The sequence below is a fragment of the Dermacentor andersoni genome, chromosome 3 (genome assembly GCF_023375885.2).
Source record: "Dermacentor andersoni chromosome 3, qqDerAnde1_hic_scaffold, whole genome shotgun sequence".
NCBI classification, from domain to species: Eukaryota; Metazoa; Arthropoda; class Arachnida; order Ixodida; family Ixodidae; genus Dermacentor; species Dermacentor andersoni.
Window position 1 is genome coordinate 84,126,750 of NC_092816.1, and position 19,649 is coordinate 84,146,398.

General features: G+C 45.6%; 1 long non-coding RNA gene across 1 annotated transcript in view; it reads right to left on the reverse strand.

Annotated features, from left to right (window-relative positions):
- Positions 1 to 19,649, reverse strand: part of LOC129380421 (uncharacterized) — a 27,282-nt gene continuing 7,633 nt past the window's right edge. Inside the window, exons 2-3 of the long non-coding RNA XR_008608429.2 lie at positions 16,726 to 16,778; positions 1 to 136 (exon numbers count right to left, since the gene is read on the reverse strand). This is a non-coding gene — a long non-coding RNA (uncharacterized lncRNA). The remainder of the gene's footprint in view (positions 137 to 16,725; positions 16,779 to 19,649) is intronic.

A 19,649-nucleotide genomic window follows, 5' to 3' on the forward strand; every position in this document is an offset into this window, starting at 1 on the left:
TAGAGTGAGAAACAACTTTATTAATCGATGGGCTAAGAGGTAAGGAAGGGTAAGCTATACGTAGGCTGCCAGGCTGTGCTTCTCCATGACGTCTTCAGCTCGTGCCAGGACCCGTGTCTAGATGTCTCGTTCGGTGCTGGAAGTTAGAAATTGTGGACTTAATTATGTTGTATTGGCGTTTACCGGGTAGTGGGATGACGATGGTGTCATCAACCATTGTGGCTAATTAAGAGACTTAGATGGGCTAGTTGGTTGCTGGCTTGATGGAGCATGGTTATAACGTTGTGTCTTGAGGACAGGACACAGAAAGAATGCACACGGGGTGGCGACTGCCCTGTGTGCATTCTTTCTGTGCCCTGTCCCCAAAACGCGCCGTTATAACCATGTTCCATCAAAGCATTGTGGCGCAGCAATCTGTTTCCCACTTGAAAAATAGAAGTCATTTTCACTCGATTATTGTTTTGGAGGATACTTGTCTCAAACACGGCATCACCATAGAGCTGGTCCAGGGCTTTCCCACTTGTCCGAATTCTGTGGGGGCGCTGATACTATTGATCGTCTAACGCGATAGCGTTAACGGCCCTGTGGCACAAGAAATCTGGCGTCGGCGTCCCGCACCCAGCGTCGACCGTTGTTTCGAACCACCCATGCCCAACCACGCAGGCGCTCCACGTGCCGCGGGAAGTGACTGAAATAATTGAATTTATGTATGTAAGATATGTTAGAAAAATCGTGAGGTATGACTTAAACACAACTTACTGGCATGATAGCGTCGGACTGTAACTTGAATAACGAGAAAACGTAAGTCTGTTACGCGGAAACATGAAACACAAACCCCTTTTCCAGCGTTTCTACCAATCATAGAGCGGCAATGGCCTCCGAGATTTGCGCACGCCGGCGCGCGCAAATCTCAAAGGCCATAAAGCGGCGCGCCCGATTCCTTGCAACACCTCCACATGGCGCTCACCTCCGCCGCATCGCGGCCCAGGCAAGTTGTCGCGTTTCCACCAGAAAGCTCGCCTTCGTGCATAGCGTTCGCCGCCAGCGTTTCCCCGCTAAACATTGCGGTAACATAAGCTGCAGCTGCCGGGAAGCGTGAGAAACGGCCAGGGATCTTTGAATGCTATCCCGTTCCACTCTCAAAGGCGAAGCTGAGGCGTCCTCCAAATTCTTTAATGCGATTGGCATACTTTCGGAATTTCACTGAATTTGCTGTCCGTCGTCGGTATCTAACAGCTTTCACTCCTACTCGGCTCACTAGTAGATAGTCTATCGAGTTGGTGTAGCGAGGGAACAGAGTTCGAAACTAAGGGTTGGCCCAGCTTAGATGGCTGTGTATGTGACACTGGGCGTGTGCCGCTGTTCAAGGAACCTCTTTGACGCCAACTTGAGCCACTCGGTAAGAGCGGTGCCACTGGATATGTGGCACTCTTCAATGACAAGGAAGAAAATCCTCTAAATATTCTCCGGTGATCGGCTCAAAGTATTACATACTCAAACAATCGCTATGAGTATATATATATATATATATATATATATATATATATATTCGGATGCCCGCCACGCACGGATTTCGAGGCGGCGCCGCTAGATGGCGCGGCGTGTTGAGAAGAAAACGCGACAGAGCATCGCACCTGCAGTACACGCCTCATACGGGACGCGTTTCGGCGGCGGCAGTACAGCGTGTCGCTGAAATGCTTCAATGCTAACAGCATTACCGCCGGCAGTTATCCTGAGATCGTTTCGGCCAGAACTTTCTCATTCTTTCGAGCTACCTCATCTTTAAGCAGGAACATTTTAGAAGCACCGTGTAGGCAACTTGCGTTGATATTTTTTTTTAATTTGTCACAGTATTTCTCAGCGAACCTCCTCTTTTGCAAACAGTCAAAGGGATGCGTGTTCAGCCGCTGAGAAATCCTAATCTACTTGCTTCCCGATTACTTTTTCTTTCTTTTATGGCTAATTTCTTAGTACAGTAAGTTATTTTTAATTTCTTTGACTTTTCCACCCAATGGTTTTGTTGTTTTCTAGACAGAACCGGACGGGGTTTCTCTTAATCCCTTCTGTTGATATCATCCAGCATTGGTAAACAGACAGCATGTCAATTATGGCGCATACCGACAAACGGGGATTTGCTAGAGGTTTGGCAGCAGAGACAAAATGCATTACAAGAATGAACTTGCTCTCTAAAACATGCCTCAACTTCCGCCCCATTTATCACATTTAGAAGGAATTATTATTTTTTTTTTACATTAAAATGTGACGATTACTAATTGTGTACGAGAAGCCTGCATTCACCCTCCTGAACTCCCACTCACCGACGTTGTCAGTACACGCGCGCGCGCACCCACACACATACGTATATATATATATATATATATATATATATATATATATATATATATATATATATATATATATATATATATATATATATATATATAACATTAAGCAAGGTGCTGCACAGTACAAATATGGACGAGAAGAGCACAAGGGCGGGCGTAGACTCGCGACTGGATTTGATTCAGACGAACGCACATATTTATAAGTTAATGTCTGCAAAACCATCGCCTATACGCGCTTGCTGGAAATCCGCGCGTTCATTCTGATAAAATCTGGTCTACGCATCACTGACACAATAATCGCCCTTGTTCTTTATAAAAAAGCCTCAGCAAGCCAAGGTACCATCTGGTCACGACTGCGTCTCAAAATTTTTGTTCTTGCCAGCTAAGGCCGACACGGATGATCACTTGTAGCCAAAGAGCATGCGCTGCAGTGCGAGGGCAAATTAGACCCTTAACTTTCTGATCTCTATCGAAAGCTGGTGCTCTCTTAGTCGTTTATTTATACATCGGCCCATTTGACTGAGGCCTTTCCAGAGGTCAGGGGGATTTCGGATACAACCGCAGCCGAGCACCCGACGAACTGAGAGAGGTGACGCCTAATGTATAGTCTCGCGCGTTCCTTTCTACGGAGGCGATCCGGGGACGCAGTGAGGCCAGCTTGCGTGGGGCGGAAAGTATACCACCGACAAAGCGTAGCGATTGTTCTTCACGTCGTGAGACACCCTGCGAATATAGGGGACAACCGCCGGTCGGATCTCTTTTTTTATTTCTTGACCATGACCTTCGTGGGGCGCTCTAGCCTTCAATCTCTGCAGGATCTTATGCGCCACAGCAACCCCGACTGAAGTAGGGAAACCAGCTTTCAACAATCTACTAACTTGGTTGTTCAGGATGTCATGTACCAGGTGAACACATGACTTGTCGAAGGCTCCTTTCAAACAGAACATGCCAATGATCCGTTTTACCGTCTTGGAATGTGCATAATCATACAACAGGTCTTTTCGGGCTCGTGGCGAGTATATCCAGCACGTGTGATGTGAGTGAGTGAGTGAATAAATTTTTGCTTGGTCCAGGGAAACGCAATAAAACGCGCACCCGGCTAATCTGGTGTTAAAATCAGGTTAATATCTAAAAACTGAATTCTATTCTGGTCAGGCGAATAGTCAGACCATTTCGATTATACATTTCGATTTATCGCGAAGAGAATGTCCACTGGTTTCAGCTATCCAGCTCAAGGATTAAAATTATGCCATCTGCCACCGGAGATACTTACTTGATTTACTTATTCTTCGCAGAAACACTCCCTATAACTCCTGTGTATGGTAACTAACAAAGTAGTGAAAATAAGCGTACCTCTGTTGCAAATAACTAAAAATAATAACACCCATGTGGGATATGGACATATAGCGTACGGCTTATAATGATTTCTAATGCACATTAACCTCGTAATGCAATAGCGCGTCACAATCAACTGATTGTTTATTTTTATTTGATTTTACTTAATCCGACCATTCGGTACTGTGCTTGTTAGTGCATTGTTGGCCAGTCCTCCATAACGAGTGTGTGCCACGGCGGGATAAGAGAGAGGGAGAGAGAGAGGAAAAGGATAAATAAAAGGTTATGGGGTTAGCAGGGACTGAGCCCGGTTGGCTACCCTGTACTGGGGGAAGGGAAAAGGGGAGGGAAAGATAGAGAGAACGTACAGAATCCTTAAGTATATCGGAATTTGTGTCGTACTTCTGTGCGCACGAGCTTATCATATTCCCGTTTTTCTTTCTTGTTTTTTTTTCCTCGATAAACTTCATACATCGCCTTCACCCTCGTGACATCATTGCGTACACGTCTTACACGATGCGTACGCCTGACTTGGTTCTTGTCTTTTGACGTAGCGTGTTTTAGCAGTAGTGCATTAACAAAAACGAAAAAGAATTGCCTGGTATTTAAGATCTTACCTTTGTCGTGGATAAACATTTAAAAAGATATGCACGAGGTTTCACGCTGCAAAGGATGAAAGTACACACAAATGTATTTAAAATCAAATCCCCGTTTTTTTTTTCTTTTACGTGCCAATCCCAATTACCTGATTATGAAGCACGTCGCAGCGGGAGGCATTTGGAATAATATTTAACCACCTGGGTATTCTTCAGCGTGCACCTCATACACGATGCACGAGCGTATCTCTTTTTCTTTTTTTTTTGCACTCCGTCCACATTCCGGAATGCGCCCGCCGCGACCCAGACCGAACCCGCGACTTCGACCATGGCACCGCAGTGCCACAGCTACTGTGCTACCGTGGCAGGTTTGCCAAAATTGTACGCACCGTCATCAATTGTATAAGATTTATTGACAAAGAAAAAAAAACCTTCACTTCGCATGGATTCCAGCACGTTCATTGGATCTGAATAACTTTTCTTTCTTTTTTTTTTCCTATTGTTCTGCCAAACTAGTTTAAGGACCTGTTCCGAGTAGCACGCAGGCAGCTTTGCCGGATAAAAACACTGTCTTTCAGTGATGAGCATGAAAACATTTCTATACGAACGCGGGATCGAAAGCACGTCTATAGGTTAGCTGGGAAAAGCGAGGCGCATTCATGGCCGCCCTAGAAGCTGCGCGTACTTGACTAAAACCAAGAGCGAGTGCAGCGGTGCTTTCTTGTACATTATCGAAATCCTCCGTATTGTCAAATCCGTCATCTTCTCTTCACTGACAGGCTTTAAATGTCAACGTAGGATAATCGTGTAATGTCTCGCACGTGAGATTATGGCTATCACGCCCACCTCCTACCCCGTTCTCCCGTGAGGTATTATAAAACAAATATAGATAGACAACTTCAACAACGTGGCGAAATATTGGCGGTGTCAAGGGGCGGTATCCTCGGACAATGACTTTCGATGGATGCTTTCGTCTTCGCGATATTTCGCGCGACTACGGCGCCGGACGACGTATCGGCATGTGTACGGGCGACAGCATTTTCGGCACAACGCAATACAGTCCGTATTAGCACGGTGCCGTAACGCTGTCGTCCGTAGACGCCTGCGTATCTGACGCCCGACCCACCGCGGTAGCTGAGTGCACAACCGACGCTTCGAAAACGTGATTTTGTTTCTAGTTGCCTTCAGAACAGAGTGACGTAGATGCAGTTAACTGTCGAGACTCCTCCTATAATTACACGCTCACCTGCTGCCTCTTCCGTGCAGCAACGTATGTACTAGCGCGGCAACGACTGTTTAGACTGTATCGTCGTTCTGCCTTTCGAATCTACTTTCTATAGTTTGATGACCCATTTGGAGGGAAACAGCACTTCGAGGGAGCGTTGTCAGCTTCGTTGTCCCGCCGTAATCTTGTGAATCTTGTGAGGCAAGGCCGTTTCACACAGCCTTCAACTGCTCACGTTGTGGCCTGTTCCCTGCTGAGAAGTGTGTTTCAGGCTCGGAAGCAAAGTAAAGCTGGAAGGCCATCCTGATAGTATAAAAATCATTCAGGCCCTTACAGTTTGAACAAGCCCGTTTCGGACAAGCTTCGAGCTTTCGCTTCCGCTCTATACGATGCCATGCGCCTCCTTGCTTGAAGCCGTGCCGAATACTTTTGCCATTTCGAATACCGGCGATTGGAAACCCCGAACCCCATCTTCCGCGAAGTTTTATGGAATCTTTCATGACGCAAGAAATGCGTCGCTCCAGGGTGCATGTTGTCCTTGGTATGATACAGGGCTGGGTCCCAGATATGGGTGTGCGTGTTCACTGCTGCTGTTCTTAGAATTTTTTCATTCTCCGTCTTGTTAGGAAGGAGCCACCGTATGTCTAATGCTGCCCTGGATAATGGTCTGGCTTGGGTCTCTAATAAAGCATTATCCAACTGGGTAACTGCAGCAGAAGACCCAGCAAGCCCTGGAAACATTGCTAGAAACGGTAGTAGCATCAACTGATTTTTTTTTTCGTTTCGTCACTGAGGAATTGCAGTCTAATTAGGTGCCTTGTAAAGGAATACAGCGCTGCAATTAGAGTAGAGCGATATTGCTTATCTGTCGACTATGTGTGAAGAGGCGTGGAACTGTCATTGCAGAAGGCCTTAAGGCGCTCTGCAATGGTCACTAAGCTACAATTGCAAAATAAGTCATATCATAAGAAGCCAACAAGCACTGACACCAAGGACAACATAGGGGAATTTACTTGTGCTGAATAAATGGTATAATGAAACGATAAATTAATGGAAATTAAAGTGGATGAAAAAACAACTTGCCGCAGGTGGGAACCGAATTCACAACCTTCGTAATTTCCCCTATGTTGTCCTTGGTGTCAGTGTTTGTTGGCTTCTTATGATATGACTAATAAAAATCGGGCCCCTCGGTTAACCCCCCTTCTTCTCGTTAATTGCAAAATAAGCCACAAAATACTAAATAAGCCACAATTGTTGCTTATTTTTTCTGCTGTTCATGAAAAGGGGCGACAAAAAATAGAAACAAATTGGGTGCGTTCATATTTTTCGGAGTACTTCTAGAGTTCTTGAAATGATTGCCATGAAGAAAAAAAAAAACTTGTTTACACAGGGAAGATTTGGAAGGCAGAGTTCCAAATAGATAAAATGCAACTCGCATAAAGCTGTTGCCCGAAACATTTTCTTTGTTGTTTTTCTCATCTTTTCGTTGCCTATAGCACCACGTGCCCACGTGTCTCAAATACCCGTCTTTTAACTTCCGCGCATGCTTCTCAGCCTCGCCGTTGTAAAAGAAAAGACGTAGGCAGAAGCACTTCTTAAGAGTGCCATTACTTCAATAGGAGAAATAGGGGCAAAAGAAACGCGAGCCGCGTGAAAAGCAAAGCCAGAAAAACAGTCAATGCAGAAGCAGTGCTTTTTACTGCATCCGCACCGTGTTTTTCTGCTGGTAACCAGGAATCGTAACGTCTCCCGGTAACTGGAGAACTTTCTTCGGCACCGGAACTCGCGCGTGTAGAGCCAAGGGCTGCAGTTAAGATTCGTTGCTGCAGCACGTGGCTAGTCTTAGTCAACACTGCATCTTTTCTTTTATTTATGGTAGAGCAGGAAAAAGGACACGTGGCCTGAAAGGAAGAACGCCACGACACACTCCTTTTTTTTTCTTTCTCTGCTTTGCTCTCTCTCTTTTCTACGGCCGCTCGCCTCCTCCTCGCTCGCACAGCTGCATCCAATTAGCAGCGGCCGAAAGGGACAGTCCACTAGGTGGACTCTTAAGGCCCGTACATGGTCGATCCGCCCGTCCGTTCCGCCCTCGCCCGGCCGCGTGCGGAAGCCCGAAAGGCGGACGGTGTCGCAAAATTCGATGCACGCTCAATCCGCACGAGCGGAACGCACGCGTACTCCTATTGGGCGACGCGGCCTGTTGACAGCTGGCAACCGTTCGGCGGAGCAAAGGTGTTCAAGGTTGGCAACGACCTTTGACAGCAGACGACACTGGCATATTTTTGCAGATCTGATTTCAAGTTTCCGCGTTCCGGTGAAAATGCGACTCTAGGCTGCCACATTCTGTTCTGCAGCCGTATGTGTTGCATTGGCACCGTCATCCTTCGAAACATTGCACAGTCGTCTTATCTGCGCCACCTTTTACAGATGTATTGCAATCGCATCACGTCGCAGCACGCGACGTATTCTCGGATGATTACTTTCAGTGCGCGCTGCCTTGGCTGGTTGAACAAAACCTCTCTAATTATCCAACGTGCTGCGTTCTGCGTCACGCGAGACTGATAGTGTCGCCGGAAGCGCGGTTTCTGTAGTGCTAGTGACAGCTTGCAAGAATACGGAACACACGCACATCTGTCGCGGAATGCATTTGCGTAGGTCGCCAAGACGCACCTTTTTACCACTGAGCACGCGTGTGAGGCTCCGAGTACAGCTTGCTGATACGCTCGCTCGTGCTTTTTTTTTTTCACTCTGCCAATTTTAAGAGAGTGCTTAAAGCAGTTGGATTCATGGAATGCCTTTTCCTTAAATTATTTGCTCAGCGATGACTGAAGTTCTCACCGTGTGCAAAAAAAAAGTTATGCATAAGTGGTTAACTTCATGCAGCAAGAAATTGAAGGTTAAGCAGTGAATGTACAATTCATTATGACTGGCTTAAAGCAATATGTATGTATAGCGGTGACCTTATGCAGATATATGCATACTCATGAGATATGTTTCCAAGGGGAGTACTTATTTGAAAGCATATAATTTACATTGCTGATAAGAAAACTTATTTTGAGTGAAATCAAACAATTGCATTCTTTCTTGCCAGCCTGGCTACCCAATATGTTGCCACCTTACTACTTAACATACCTAATTTAACATTTCAACAATGCACAAACATTACCAAAGCGCACAAAATTAAGCAGTACCTTGACAGGCATGCTCCCTCTCTCACCCATGGCACCAAACAAGGATGTTCGACTTGAGATTGTTTGATACTGTCGGCATCATACATGCGTGTTCTATTTTGATTGCTCTACATATAAAAAATAAGCTATACTCAGGCTATATGAGTTAGTTGGGCATGGGCTGCATGTTCTTTATGTATTTATGTAGTAACAACCTTGCTAGCTCATGCACAGCCATATATTTAGGAAAATGAAAAATGCATAGCATAACATAAACAGCTGGCCAGTGCCTGTATTTATTTGAAAGCAAACCGACATTATCAAGTGTAGCTTAGCAGTGAGTTGAGTGGCCTCTTGTGGTGTGAAAAGGTTGATGTAGTTATTAGTTTTGTGTTTGTCTTTCTTACTTAGTTGCTGTTTTAACATGCACATGACAATGAAATGAAGGTGCGTAGGGCAGAAGACAGGGCCACACAAAAAGCGAGGAGACATTCATTGTCATTTTTTTATTTCCATAACAAACCAGCGAATAGTTCCTTAGGTTCAGTTTTGTGAATAATGCACAAGGTGTTCTGCGTAAAACTGAAAGATTGTAGTGCTCTATTACCTATTCACTATTTGGGTAGCCAAATGAACGATACTCCCATTAGCACTGTGAGAGCACAGAAATTTGCAGTCAAGAGGCCGTAGTGGCTCAGCCTCTGTGCCAAATGTAAAATTGTTCGAAAAGAAAACATGCATACTGGTGAATTGGGTATGCATTCACATCTACTATTCAAATCCACACATCACAAGTTATCTTTCATTCCTTGGCACATTTCTCACCATTGTACAGACTTTGTTTCAGCGCTCTGTGTGTGCAGTAATATAACTTGGTAAATCAAAGCTGCGGTTATTCAGTACACTGAAAGCAACTTTGCGTGCGGGTTAGATAATATGATGCTCCTACATATGGGTCAGCTTAGTATTATCAGCCGCTTTGTTTACTAGTTCACTGTTATGCCTGAACTATACGGTGCCACTGGACAATGCTGTATCCCTGCAGGCACGCTAGAACAGCTTGGATATGCACAAACAACCCTTTACATCGCACTTAAATTAAGGTGGTGTAGATTTGCTGTCACAATGTGCTTGTAAGCATAACTGCCGAGCATTCAAAAAAGTGTTTGAAATGTAAGGGTGGGTGCTCAGGTTTGCAGGTGTGACATTTTACATTTATAGTGCAAGGACACACCGATGAACAGGAAGGATACCACACAAATCCTCACGTTGTGACCTTGCAGTCACAATGCAAGTAGTTTTCAGTGGTTTTTAGCTATAAACATGTGAAGCAATCTGTAAATTCAAAACTGTATTAAGTAAACTGAGACACCATGAAAAGCAACATAACACTAAGGTGTACACATTTTTTTGTCACATCAGCTCTTTGCGGTGCAGGTCAAAAATGTATACAAGCTATTTGTAGGAAGTAGGAAGCCTATCCAATATAAACAAGAAACTTGCCGGCAAGGTAATCACAACAAACCAGCTGAGACGGTGGTACTATTCTACTTGTTTTCGTTTGTGATAGCACAAGTGTTCCCACTTGTGCTGCTGGATGGTTGTGACTGATATGCTCGCGAAGGTTTGGGTCATTCACATTTCAAGGGATGAGTAACTGTTACATACGTAAATCATCTTCTTCTGCCTATATCACTGACTTAACTATATGTGGCAGGTTTAGCTGTGTGATTATTGGTGTAGCTGAAGTGATGTATCACACATAGTTTCCGCGCACTACCCAATTGGCGAAAAGCATGCAGGAATTGGCCTTTGAGCTATTGGTTCAGTGGTGGCTTTCCACTAAACTTACTGTTGAAGAGGCAGATTTCACTTCATCAAAAGGCCCATGTGAAAAATAGCCTAGAACTCGTGACGCCAAATACTGTCACCATGTGTGACTGAAGAACAATACGTTACAGAACAATGAGCAGTGGAATTAATCTCACTAGTATACAAAGAATCGCAGCTACATTCAGTATTTCACTGCTGGTATACTAAACACAAACCTTTATATGAGTTGTTTGGATGGCATAGTCGACACGATCCCTCTAATGAGCTGTGGCAAAAGCTAACTAAAAAGCTGCTACCCCAGGTACTGCATTGGCCTAAAATATGGATTCTCGCATGCAGTGAATACAGTTCTTAAATAGGTTTACATACAGGTATGAAATGTTGTAACTCCACCATGTGATAAAATTTCAATACGATCAGCTGAATACCACATAGAACATCTTTAATGGGTATAGTTGGTACAACGTGCCTTGATATTAGAAGTTGTGCTGTTTTATTCACACACACATGCACATAAATGCAAGGTACACATACATTTGTGTTCACATGTTACTGTGTGCATCAAATGAACAGCACCACTTATACTACAAGCCATAAAGATAAATAATTTTTTTGTACCAGTCTAATTCCTATTAGCTACGCAGTGATTTTTTTTCTCACATGCAGCAACTCAACTCCGTGCATAAGTTAAGCCATGGCTGTCATGCCCAGAAAATCATAAAATAAAGAAGTGACCATGTGTACGGGCCTAAAATTGATGGTTTGGCAATATCTTGTCTGGCTGGGTAGTTAATTTCTGTCAAAAAAAAGAACAATTCAGCATACTGACAAAGCAGTGTGGCTAACATAATATAGGGAACAGACACTCTGCCTGCAGAGTCGCTTGAAAATTTTGCCAGGAGTTCGTGCTCATTGGCTGGCTTCGGTCACATAACTAATGCTTACATAACTGTGAAAATTCGTGTTCAGGATAAACTCATAGCAGCCAATAGGCACGTTTTATATTGTGATAGCAGCTGACTTCTCATGGACAATGCACTGTGGCCATGAACATGCTAAAGAATGACAAGAGGCGAGGTCCCCCTTTCTATAGTGTGGCAGTGCAGCTGAAAACGGTTCAGTTAATGAGTGGAACCGTGGCCTATTCAAAATAAAGATCAGTCAGATAGCCACTTATAGCGTCCAACATCCCACACCCACGAATGATAGGTAGCAGTAAATTTACTCACAGATGAAAGTGCACTGGAAAAACATTTAATGGACATACTTTACAGGCCCAAGTCAGTTTAATGCACATTATTTGCTAATGACTGTTGGCAGAATGAACACGAGGAAAGAAAATAAAGCACTTATCAGGCATATAATGCTGGTACTTGTGCTATTGTTCGCTTTAAACTGAAGGCTCGTGCCAAAACAGGCGACACGAACCAGATGATCAAATAGGGTGAATAAACAAAGTAACCACAAACTTTCGCTTACCCAATTCTGCCTGCATTAGTAACGTGGCCATGGCTGGCTAGTGAGGAAGAACTCTGGGCAAAATTGATTTCACGCAGTTCTGCTGGCTGCTAGCAGAATATTATATAACACCATACCTGTGACACTTACTTGTTACTACTCGTCCTACGTGTTCATTTTTACATTTATATTGCTTTTTGTCAGCAAGCGTAAAATTTTTAGTTAATAAGAAGGTAGTATCCAGTTCTTACCTATAACATATTCATCTACCATGCCACCGGTGTCTTCATAAACAGACGCTTTGCTTAGTCACTAGTCAAAAACAAGCAGCTCAGATTTTTGGCTATGTAAGCCGCTTGCACCACAAAATATAAAGCAATTTACTTCGTGAAATCTAGAAATTCTTGATCTTCACACTAGTGTCCACATTATGAAAATCAAGGCTGCCAGAAATTTGCATTCATGACATTAGTGCTCTCAGGCGCGTCCACATTTCACGACAGCGCTGACCGTCTTGACGTATGCAATTATTATGATGTTTCCTAATTTCCCCCCACCGATAGAAGCATCTTCAACCATGCAGTAACAACTTTTGAAAGAAAAGATAGATGTACGAAGCAGAAAAGGCCGGTGTGATAGGGCTTATCTGTAAGGGTACTAAATATGAAAACGCGATCGGCAACACATCTGCACAGTTCACTTCTGAGCAAACGCACATCGCGTAGAACGAGCACTTCTACACCCAGCAACGCTGCGACACATCGCGCATACATAATCACGGTTTGTAGCTTGCAAACACACTTCATAACAGCAAGAACACAGGTAGAACGTCGCGGTCACTTCGACGCGTCGCAACCGGCAAAACGGCTCACACGCAGTATAGGACACACTTCATAACAACAACACAGCTCGAACGTCGCGGTCACCTCGGCGCGTCGCAGCCGCCAAACGGCTCACGCGCAGTATAGCACACGCGGAATGGCAGCGATAACAAGGCGATAAAAATTTATCGCTACTGATCGTATCATTACTTCTGAAAGTTGCGAAGGGCTGGCGTTCACCACTTCGCGGCAACGATCCGCATACACAGAGCAGAAACCAAACGTGTACGCTGGGTGCGCCAATCGGACGCTAGTTATTTTGCCACGCACTGAACATGTGTCCTGCTGCTCAGAATGCACATGTATGTGATGGACTTCTCGTTTGCGACACGCACGCGAAGCATGGAACAAAAAATCACGAAGTCGACGGCTTCAAATATTTCTTCCGATGCTCTCGTAAACACAACACACACTTCCTGCGCTCCGTCTGTTTCTGTAGGCGATCGCACGCACTGATGAGGTCTGGAAGGGTACGCCGGCTTGCTGCTTTCGATGACTATCTCCGTGGGTGCTAGATAACTAGTAAAAATCACAAAAAGGAAAAAAAATAGACTGTTTCTGACGCGGCTGTAGCTTAAGCCTTACGTCCCCGCTTCGCTTCGCTTCGAGCAAGCGCCATGTTTGCTGTGACGACAGCCGAACTGTCCGCCTCGGACCAGCCAATGAGAGACGAGCAGGCGGCCGGACGGGAAACTTGCGTCCGCTCCTCGCTCACCAGTAGAGAGGCTTCCGCACGCGACCGGACGAGGGCGGAACGGACGTGCGGAGCGACCATGTACGGGCCCTTACAGAACACCGCAGGACGCCGCTCGCCAACATGACGCCGCTTGCCAAGCAAACCCGCAACACGGTTGCCGACCCGCAAATCGTGCGCCTTTCGCTGCAGCGGAGCGTGAGTTCCCCCAAGCAGACATGCAATAGCGTCTGTGAAAAGACGTTTCGCTTTCGTGTTCTACCGATTCCTATGAAATAAGGATCAACCATTGCTTGCTTTCCTGATTCGCGATGGTGTGGCGTATCTGGGATCTGGCTATCTTGTAACTCCTTCTAGAATAAAAGTAAGGTTTGGTTAGGTTTTTGTAGGCGTCGTATGAAGATGAAAATGGTATCAAATAAGAGCGGGCCAGGCCGAGAACCCGTTGCAATAATCAGCAACGAAGTATGCAATTTAAAATGAGCATAATTATTCGTAAACGTTTGTAGAGTGCGCGACACTTTATAACTAGCGTCATCTACACACAGTATGCGCTAATTTGCACGCAGAGTGCATTCATCCGGCGCTGCGCTCCGCGTTCGCTCTAATCTTTCGCTGGGCTCGTTCGCTCGGTTACGAAATAGGACGCTGACGCTCACCGCATGAGCGGGCACTTAAGAGCTGCGTAAAAAAAAGAAAGAGAAAGAAAATGAAGATGTTGGGTCGTGCGAGCAATCCGTTAAGTCAGGCGATTTATCGTACAGCGGAGGCGACGGGCTATCACTCCGTTGTCGAGATGACCTCTTCAGCAAAAAACGCGTAGCACTCTCGTGTCTGTATGCTCCGCCTTCGACTTCGTCGCACAAGGACGGCCACTCACACGTGCACATGATAGCGGACGCGTGCAGGCACACAGACGTACGCACCGCGAGTGCATACGCACATACGTAGACGCACCAAGCTCACAGAGACGCGTACACGCACGCACAACCACGCGGAGACACTCGCACTCACTTTAAGCGCGACCACGACACGTGCGCCGGCGGCACGGGGACGCACGCCGCATTCCAAAGCGAGATCCGCGAACGCTTTCGACTTCCTGGGAAATTTCGCGCGCGCGTAAAGTGAGTGACCGCACCAGTTATGCCGACGACGACGCGCCTCCTCTCCCGCGCGCCGATGCCATTTTGCCGTCCACTGTGTAGTGGTAATGGACGGGAGGTCGTTGTGAGTCTGAGCCGCACGTTCCTGCGACGGCTTCCCCGAAACGACGCACTTTTCTTGTCGAGGAAGCGCGGGAAAGAAAATGGAACTTTTTTTACGACGCTGGGAGTTGGTAGTCGCTGTTTAAAATAGGGCTGGAAGGATTGCCGAGAATTCTGCAATGACTAAATCGGTTCTGGCTTGAACGAAAAGAAAAAAGCAACATTATGGGGTTTTACGTGCGTAAACGCTAATCTCATTATGAGGCACGCTGTAGTCGTTAACCCCGGATGAATCCTGAATAATTATGGTTCTTGAAAGCGCACCTAAATCTAAGTACGTCAGCATTTGTCCGCTTCGTTTTTTTGCAAGTGGCTGCCGCAGCGGGGATCGAACCAGTGACATCTATCTCAGCAGCGCAACCGTACTGAAGGTGCCGTATGATGTAAGCATGCCGTTCCGTAACACGCTTTACATTTCGAGTTATTTGTTATCCTTACAGCGCAAACACTTGGCATCGCATAGTGTCTTTAATTATTCTACCCTTTCAATCGCAGAAGCATATGTCGATTGCGGTAGTCAGTGTAGAAGCACGGCGACAAATTATGGCAAATGACTCTAATAGCAAGGTTACAGCCGCTGCGTAGAGTCTTGATTCCAGAAATCCTTGCTCTCTGGAGGTTAAAAACGAGTCTAGAGAAAAATACAACTTTAGGTAAGTCCTTTCCACAATCTTAAGCAATTGATCGACTAACAATTTTATTAAGTAACTATAGGCACTTGCTTCATAGGGTACATAATCTAATGGATTGGACCCCCACCTATTTTTCAATGATCTGAATCAACAGATTTGGCAGTCTCACTACATTGTGAACGTTGAAGTGTGAAGATGTGGTCGCCTGAGCGCCTCTAACTGCTCAATAGAAGAAATTTGTAACAGACGAGGTCGTGCAAGCGCAGTTTATCGCTTTTGAGTAGCTTCAGCAGGCATCGATCTCCAACACCGTGTTCGAAGGTCGGTACTGACCACTGGCCGCGGGATTCCGCGTCGGTACGCGAATGGAGCCAGTAACTTGCGTACGGCCACTTGCGAGGTGTTGGGGTCTCGGTGCTGACGCCCGTTATTGCCAATGGGTCGCAAGCCCCAAGGGTAGCGTTGGCCTGGCGGCCTGGGGCACTGGAAGCATCCGAAGGTCCCGGCAAAGCATGAGAAGACTGGTAACAGAACAACTTGTTTATTCTAACATAGCAAAAGAGCGGCCGGTCAGGTCGACCGAAGTGGAGAGACGGGAGAGCACGTAACTCAACAGAAGAAATCGGAGCCTCTCTCCTTGCGTCCGGGGGCAGCTGCTCTTATACTCTCGGCGTCGCGGGCCAGAAGGAAGGTCACGGGATGAGCCCACGCGACGGCGGAGCATGAGCCCACGACGGCGCGCACGGTCGAGCCGTGAGACATGGTGAGCCGAGTGTAGTGACGCATCGCCAACCCGCCGACGGACAGACCTCCTGGCACCTCACTTGGGGAGCTCCGCTCCCCGGCTGCCGCGCTTTGACAAGCGTGGGCACACACACACACACGCACATACGAAGACACGTGGCACTGAAACACGCCTGGACACGCTTGGCGGGGAGGCGTTGCGGCGGCGTCGAACGGGCCAAAATGTCCGCCGCTTTGAACGAAGCCCCGGCGTCCGTTGCATCCGCGCCGGCATTACCGCGCGTTGTAGGCGAAACGTAACAGAGGACAGGTATGACGGTAGTATATTTTTGCCACGCAGCTGCCACCGCGTCGAAGAACCGGAATGAGATCTATTTCGCACTCTAAAAACTGCCATCAAGTCATGCACAGTGTCGATTTCGCAGTGTGTTTCACAGACTGTTTGACAGCGCCCACAGATATAGTTTTATGTTGTTCGTTCTTATCTTCTTTTTCTCTCATCCCTTCGCACCTATTTTCCTTGTGCAGGACAGCCAATCTTACTTACCCTCTGGTCAATCTCCTTGCTTTTCCTTTGCTTTTCTCTCTCTCCGCAGAAGACTGCAACGAAGCAAAAAGTTGAAAAGTTGAAATCAAATACTCTTGGTTATCGAAAAAAAGAAAGCTGCATAAAACGTATGAATATTTACTTATAACAGTGTCTAACCACCTTTTCTTTCATGATAACGCCCTACCTTTCCTGCCGATTGTGATTTCTAACGCACAATAGTTTTACTGACCACAAGCGATGCGCGTTTATAAATAATTAGCTCTCACTTCATGATTTCACGTAAAATAGTGATTGGTTAGCAGTGCGAGATGTACTTCCATAATTGAAAATATCGAAGTCTCTCGGGTACAACGTGTACTGCCTATTTGCAGCGCATTTCTGTGGACGGTATTGAGCTGAATATTTAGGTTACGAGCGACCATAAGTAGATATATATTTGTAGCCGTCATCTGTCCACTTCATAATTATTCATTCGCGGTGTTTATGCCATCGCTGTAGGGCTATGAGAGGGGGGGGGGGGGGTGCTGATAAGTATTGAGCTTTTGCACAGAAAAGAAAATTGAGCTAGGTAGCCTTAAACTGGTGGGCATGTTGGCCAACTTGTCTACATTCAGTGGAGGCATGCTACATATATATATATATATATAGAGAGAGAGAGAAAGAGAGACTAGAGACTATATAGAGAACTATATACAAATAGAGACTATATATATGTCATCATCATCATCATCATCAGCCTGGTTACGCCCACTGCAGGGCAAAGGCCTCTCCCATACTTCTCCAACTGTCCCGGTCATGTGCTAATTGTGGCCATGTTGACCCTCCAAACTTCCTAATCTCATCTGCCCACCTAACTTTCTGTCGCCCCCTGCTACGCTTCCCTTCCCTCGGAATCCAGTCCGTAACCCTTAATGACCATCGGTTATCTTCCCTCCTCATTACATGTCCTGCCCATGCCCATTTCTTTTTCTTGATTTCAACTAAGATGTCATTAACGCGCGTTTGTTCCCTCACCCAATCTGCTCTTTTCTTATCCCTTAATGTTACACCTATCATTCTTCTTTCCATAGCCCGTTGCGTCGTCCTCAATTTAAGTAGAACCCTTTTCGTAAGCCTCCAGGTTTCTGCCCCGTACGTGAGTACTGGTAAGACACAGCTGTTATAAACTTTTCTCTTGAGGGATAATGCTGTTCATGATCTCAGAATGCCTGCCAAACGCACCCCAGCCCATTCTTATTCTTCTGATTATTTCACTCTCATGATCCGGATCAGCAGTCACTACCTGTCCTAAGTAGATGTATTCCCTTACCACTTCCAGTGCCTCGCTACCTATCGTAAACTGCTGTTCCCTTCCGAGACTGTTAAACATTACTTTAGTTTTCTGCAGATTAATTTTTAGTCCCACCCTTCTGCTCTGCCTCTCCAGGTCAGTGAGCATGTATTGCAGTTGGTCCCCTGAGTTACTAAGCAAGGCAATATCATCAGCGAAGCGCAAGTTACTAAGGTATTCTCCATTTACTCTTATCCCCAATTCTTCCCAATCCAGGTCTCTGAATACCTCCTGTAAACATGCTGTGAATAGCATTGGAGAGATCGTATCTCCCTGCCTGACGCCTTTCTTTTTATATATATATATATATATATATATATATATATATATATATATATATATATATATGTATATATATATATATATATATATATGCCCTGTAAATATGTTTCCCTGTAACATTTGGTGGACGAGCGGGGTATCGATCCCCGTACCTCTTACTGTGCTTTACTGCACTTTGTTGACGAAGTTCGGGAAAGCTCTCCAAAGGTGTTATCCAGTTGCGTGACACTGCCTCGTTACACGCCGCGGCAGAAACAGTGGCAAAAGTGAGCTCTTTAGGCTTTCAGGTGATGCTCCATACACCCTATTCTTCCATCCTGACTCCTCCTGACCTTCATTTTTCCCCGAATCTCAAAAAAAAAGAGAAAAAAAAGCACCTACGGGGACAAATATTTTGGAGTGCCCTGAAGGCAGCTAATGAAATGGATGGTTACACTAGCAGACGAAATAATTTTATTGGAAAGGACTTAAGAAGCTTCTGGACAGATGTTGCAAGTGCATTAACTTTCTCGGGGAACATGTCGCAGATTATAGTGTGGCAGTTACAGCTTCCCAGCTAATTTTTTTTTCTAGGTAAGGCTCAGTACTTGTGAGCACCCCCTCGTACGAGGGTTCCCGATTAATTTTGGCAACTTCCAGCTCTATAGGGTAACTTTGACCACCGAGGACATTTTTAACGTGCGGCAAAATCTAATCATACCAGCATTTTGTACTTAGTCCCCATCGGAATGTGGCCTCTTCGGCCGGGAATGCTCAGTGACTGGATGCGACCTATAGTACTCAGCAGCGCAACGCCATAGCCACTTCCGACGTCGTACTCTACGCAGTCTAAACCGTACGCTACAGCAAGACGCCATATATATATATATATATATATATATATATATATATATATATATATATATATATATATATATATATATATATATATAAACATATATATATATAAACATATATATATATATATAAGCAAACGCAGTGGGCATTGGCGCTGACTATGGAGGGGGGGGGGGGGGGGGGTCCGGGGCCCGAGCTCCCTCCGGAGTATTAGGCAAGATACCCCTGGCGATGCGCCGAAGTCAACCTCCTCCCCCCCTTAAATGTGAATACCACACTTTTGTCACCCGCATCGTTCGAAGTTTCTTTGTGGCTAATAGCTTACTGCATCATTGTTGACGCAGACGTGCACAGACTTTAATTAATACTTTCGCATTATTCCTGCAAATCCTGACAATAGGAGGCCAAACACATTAGGAACACCAGCGGCGGCTGCCTCGTCCGTATTTTCTCACTTCAACATTGTTTTGAA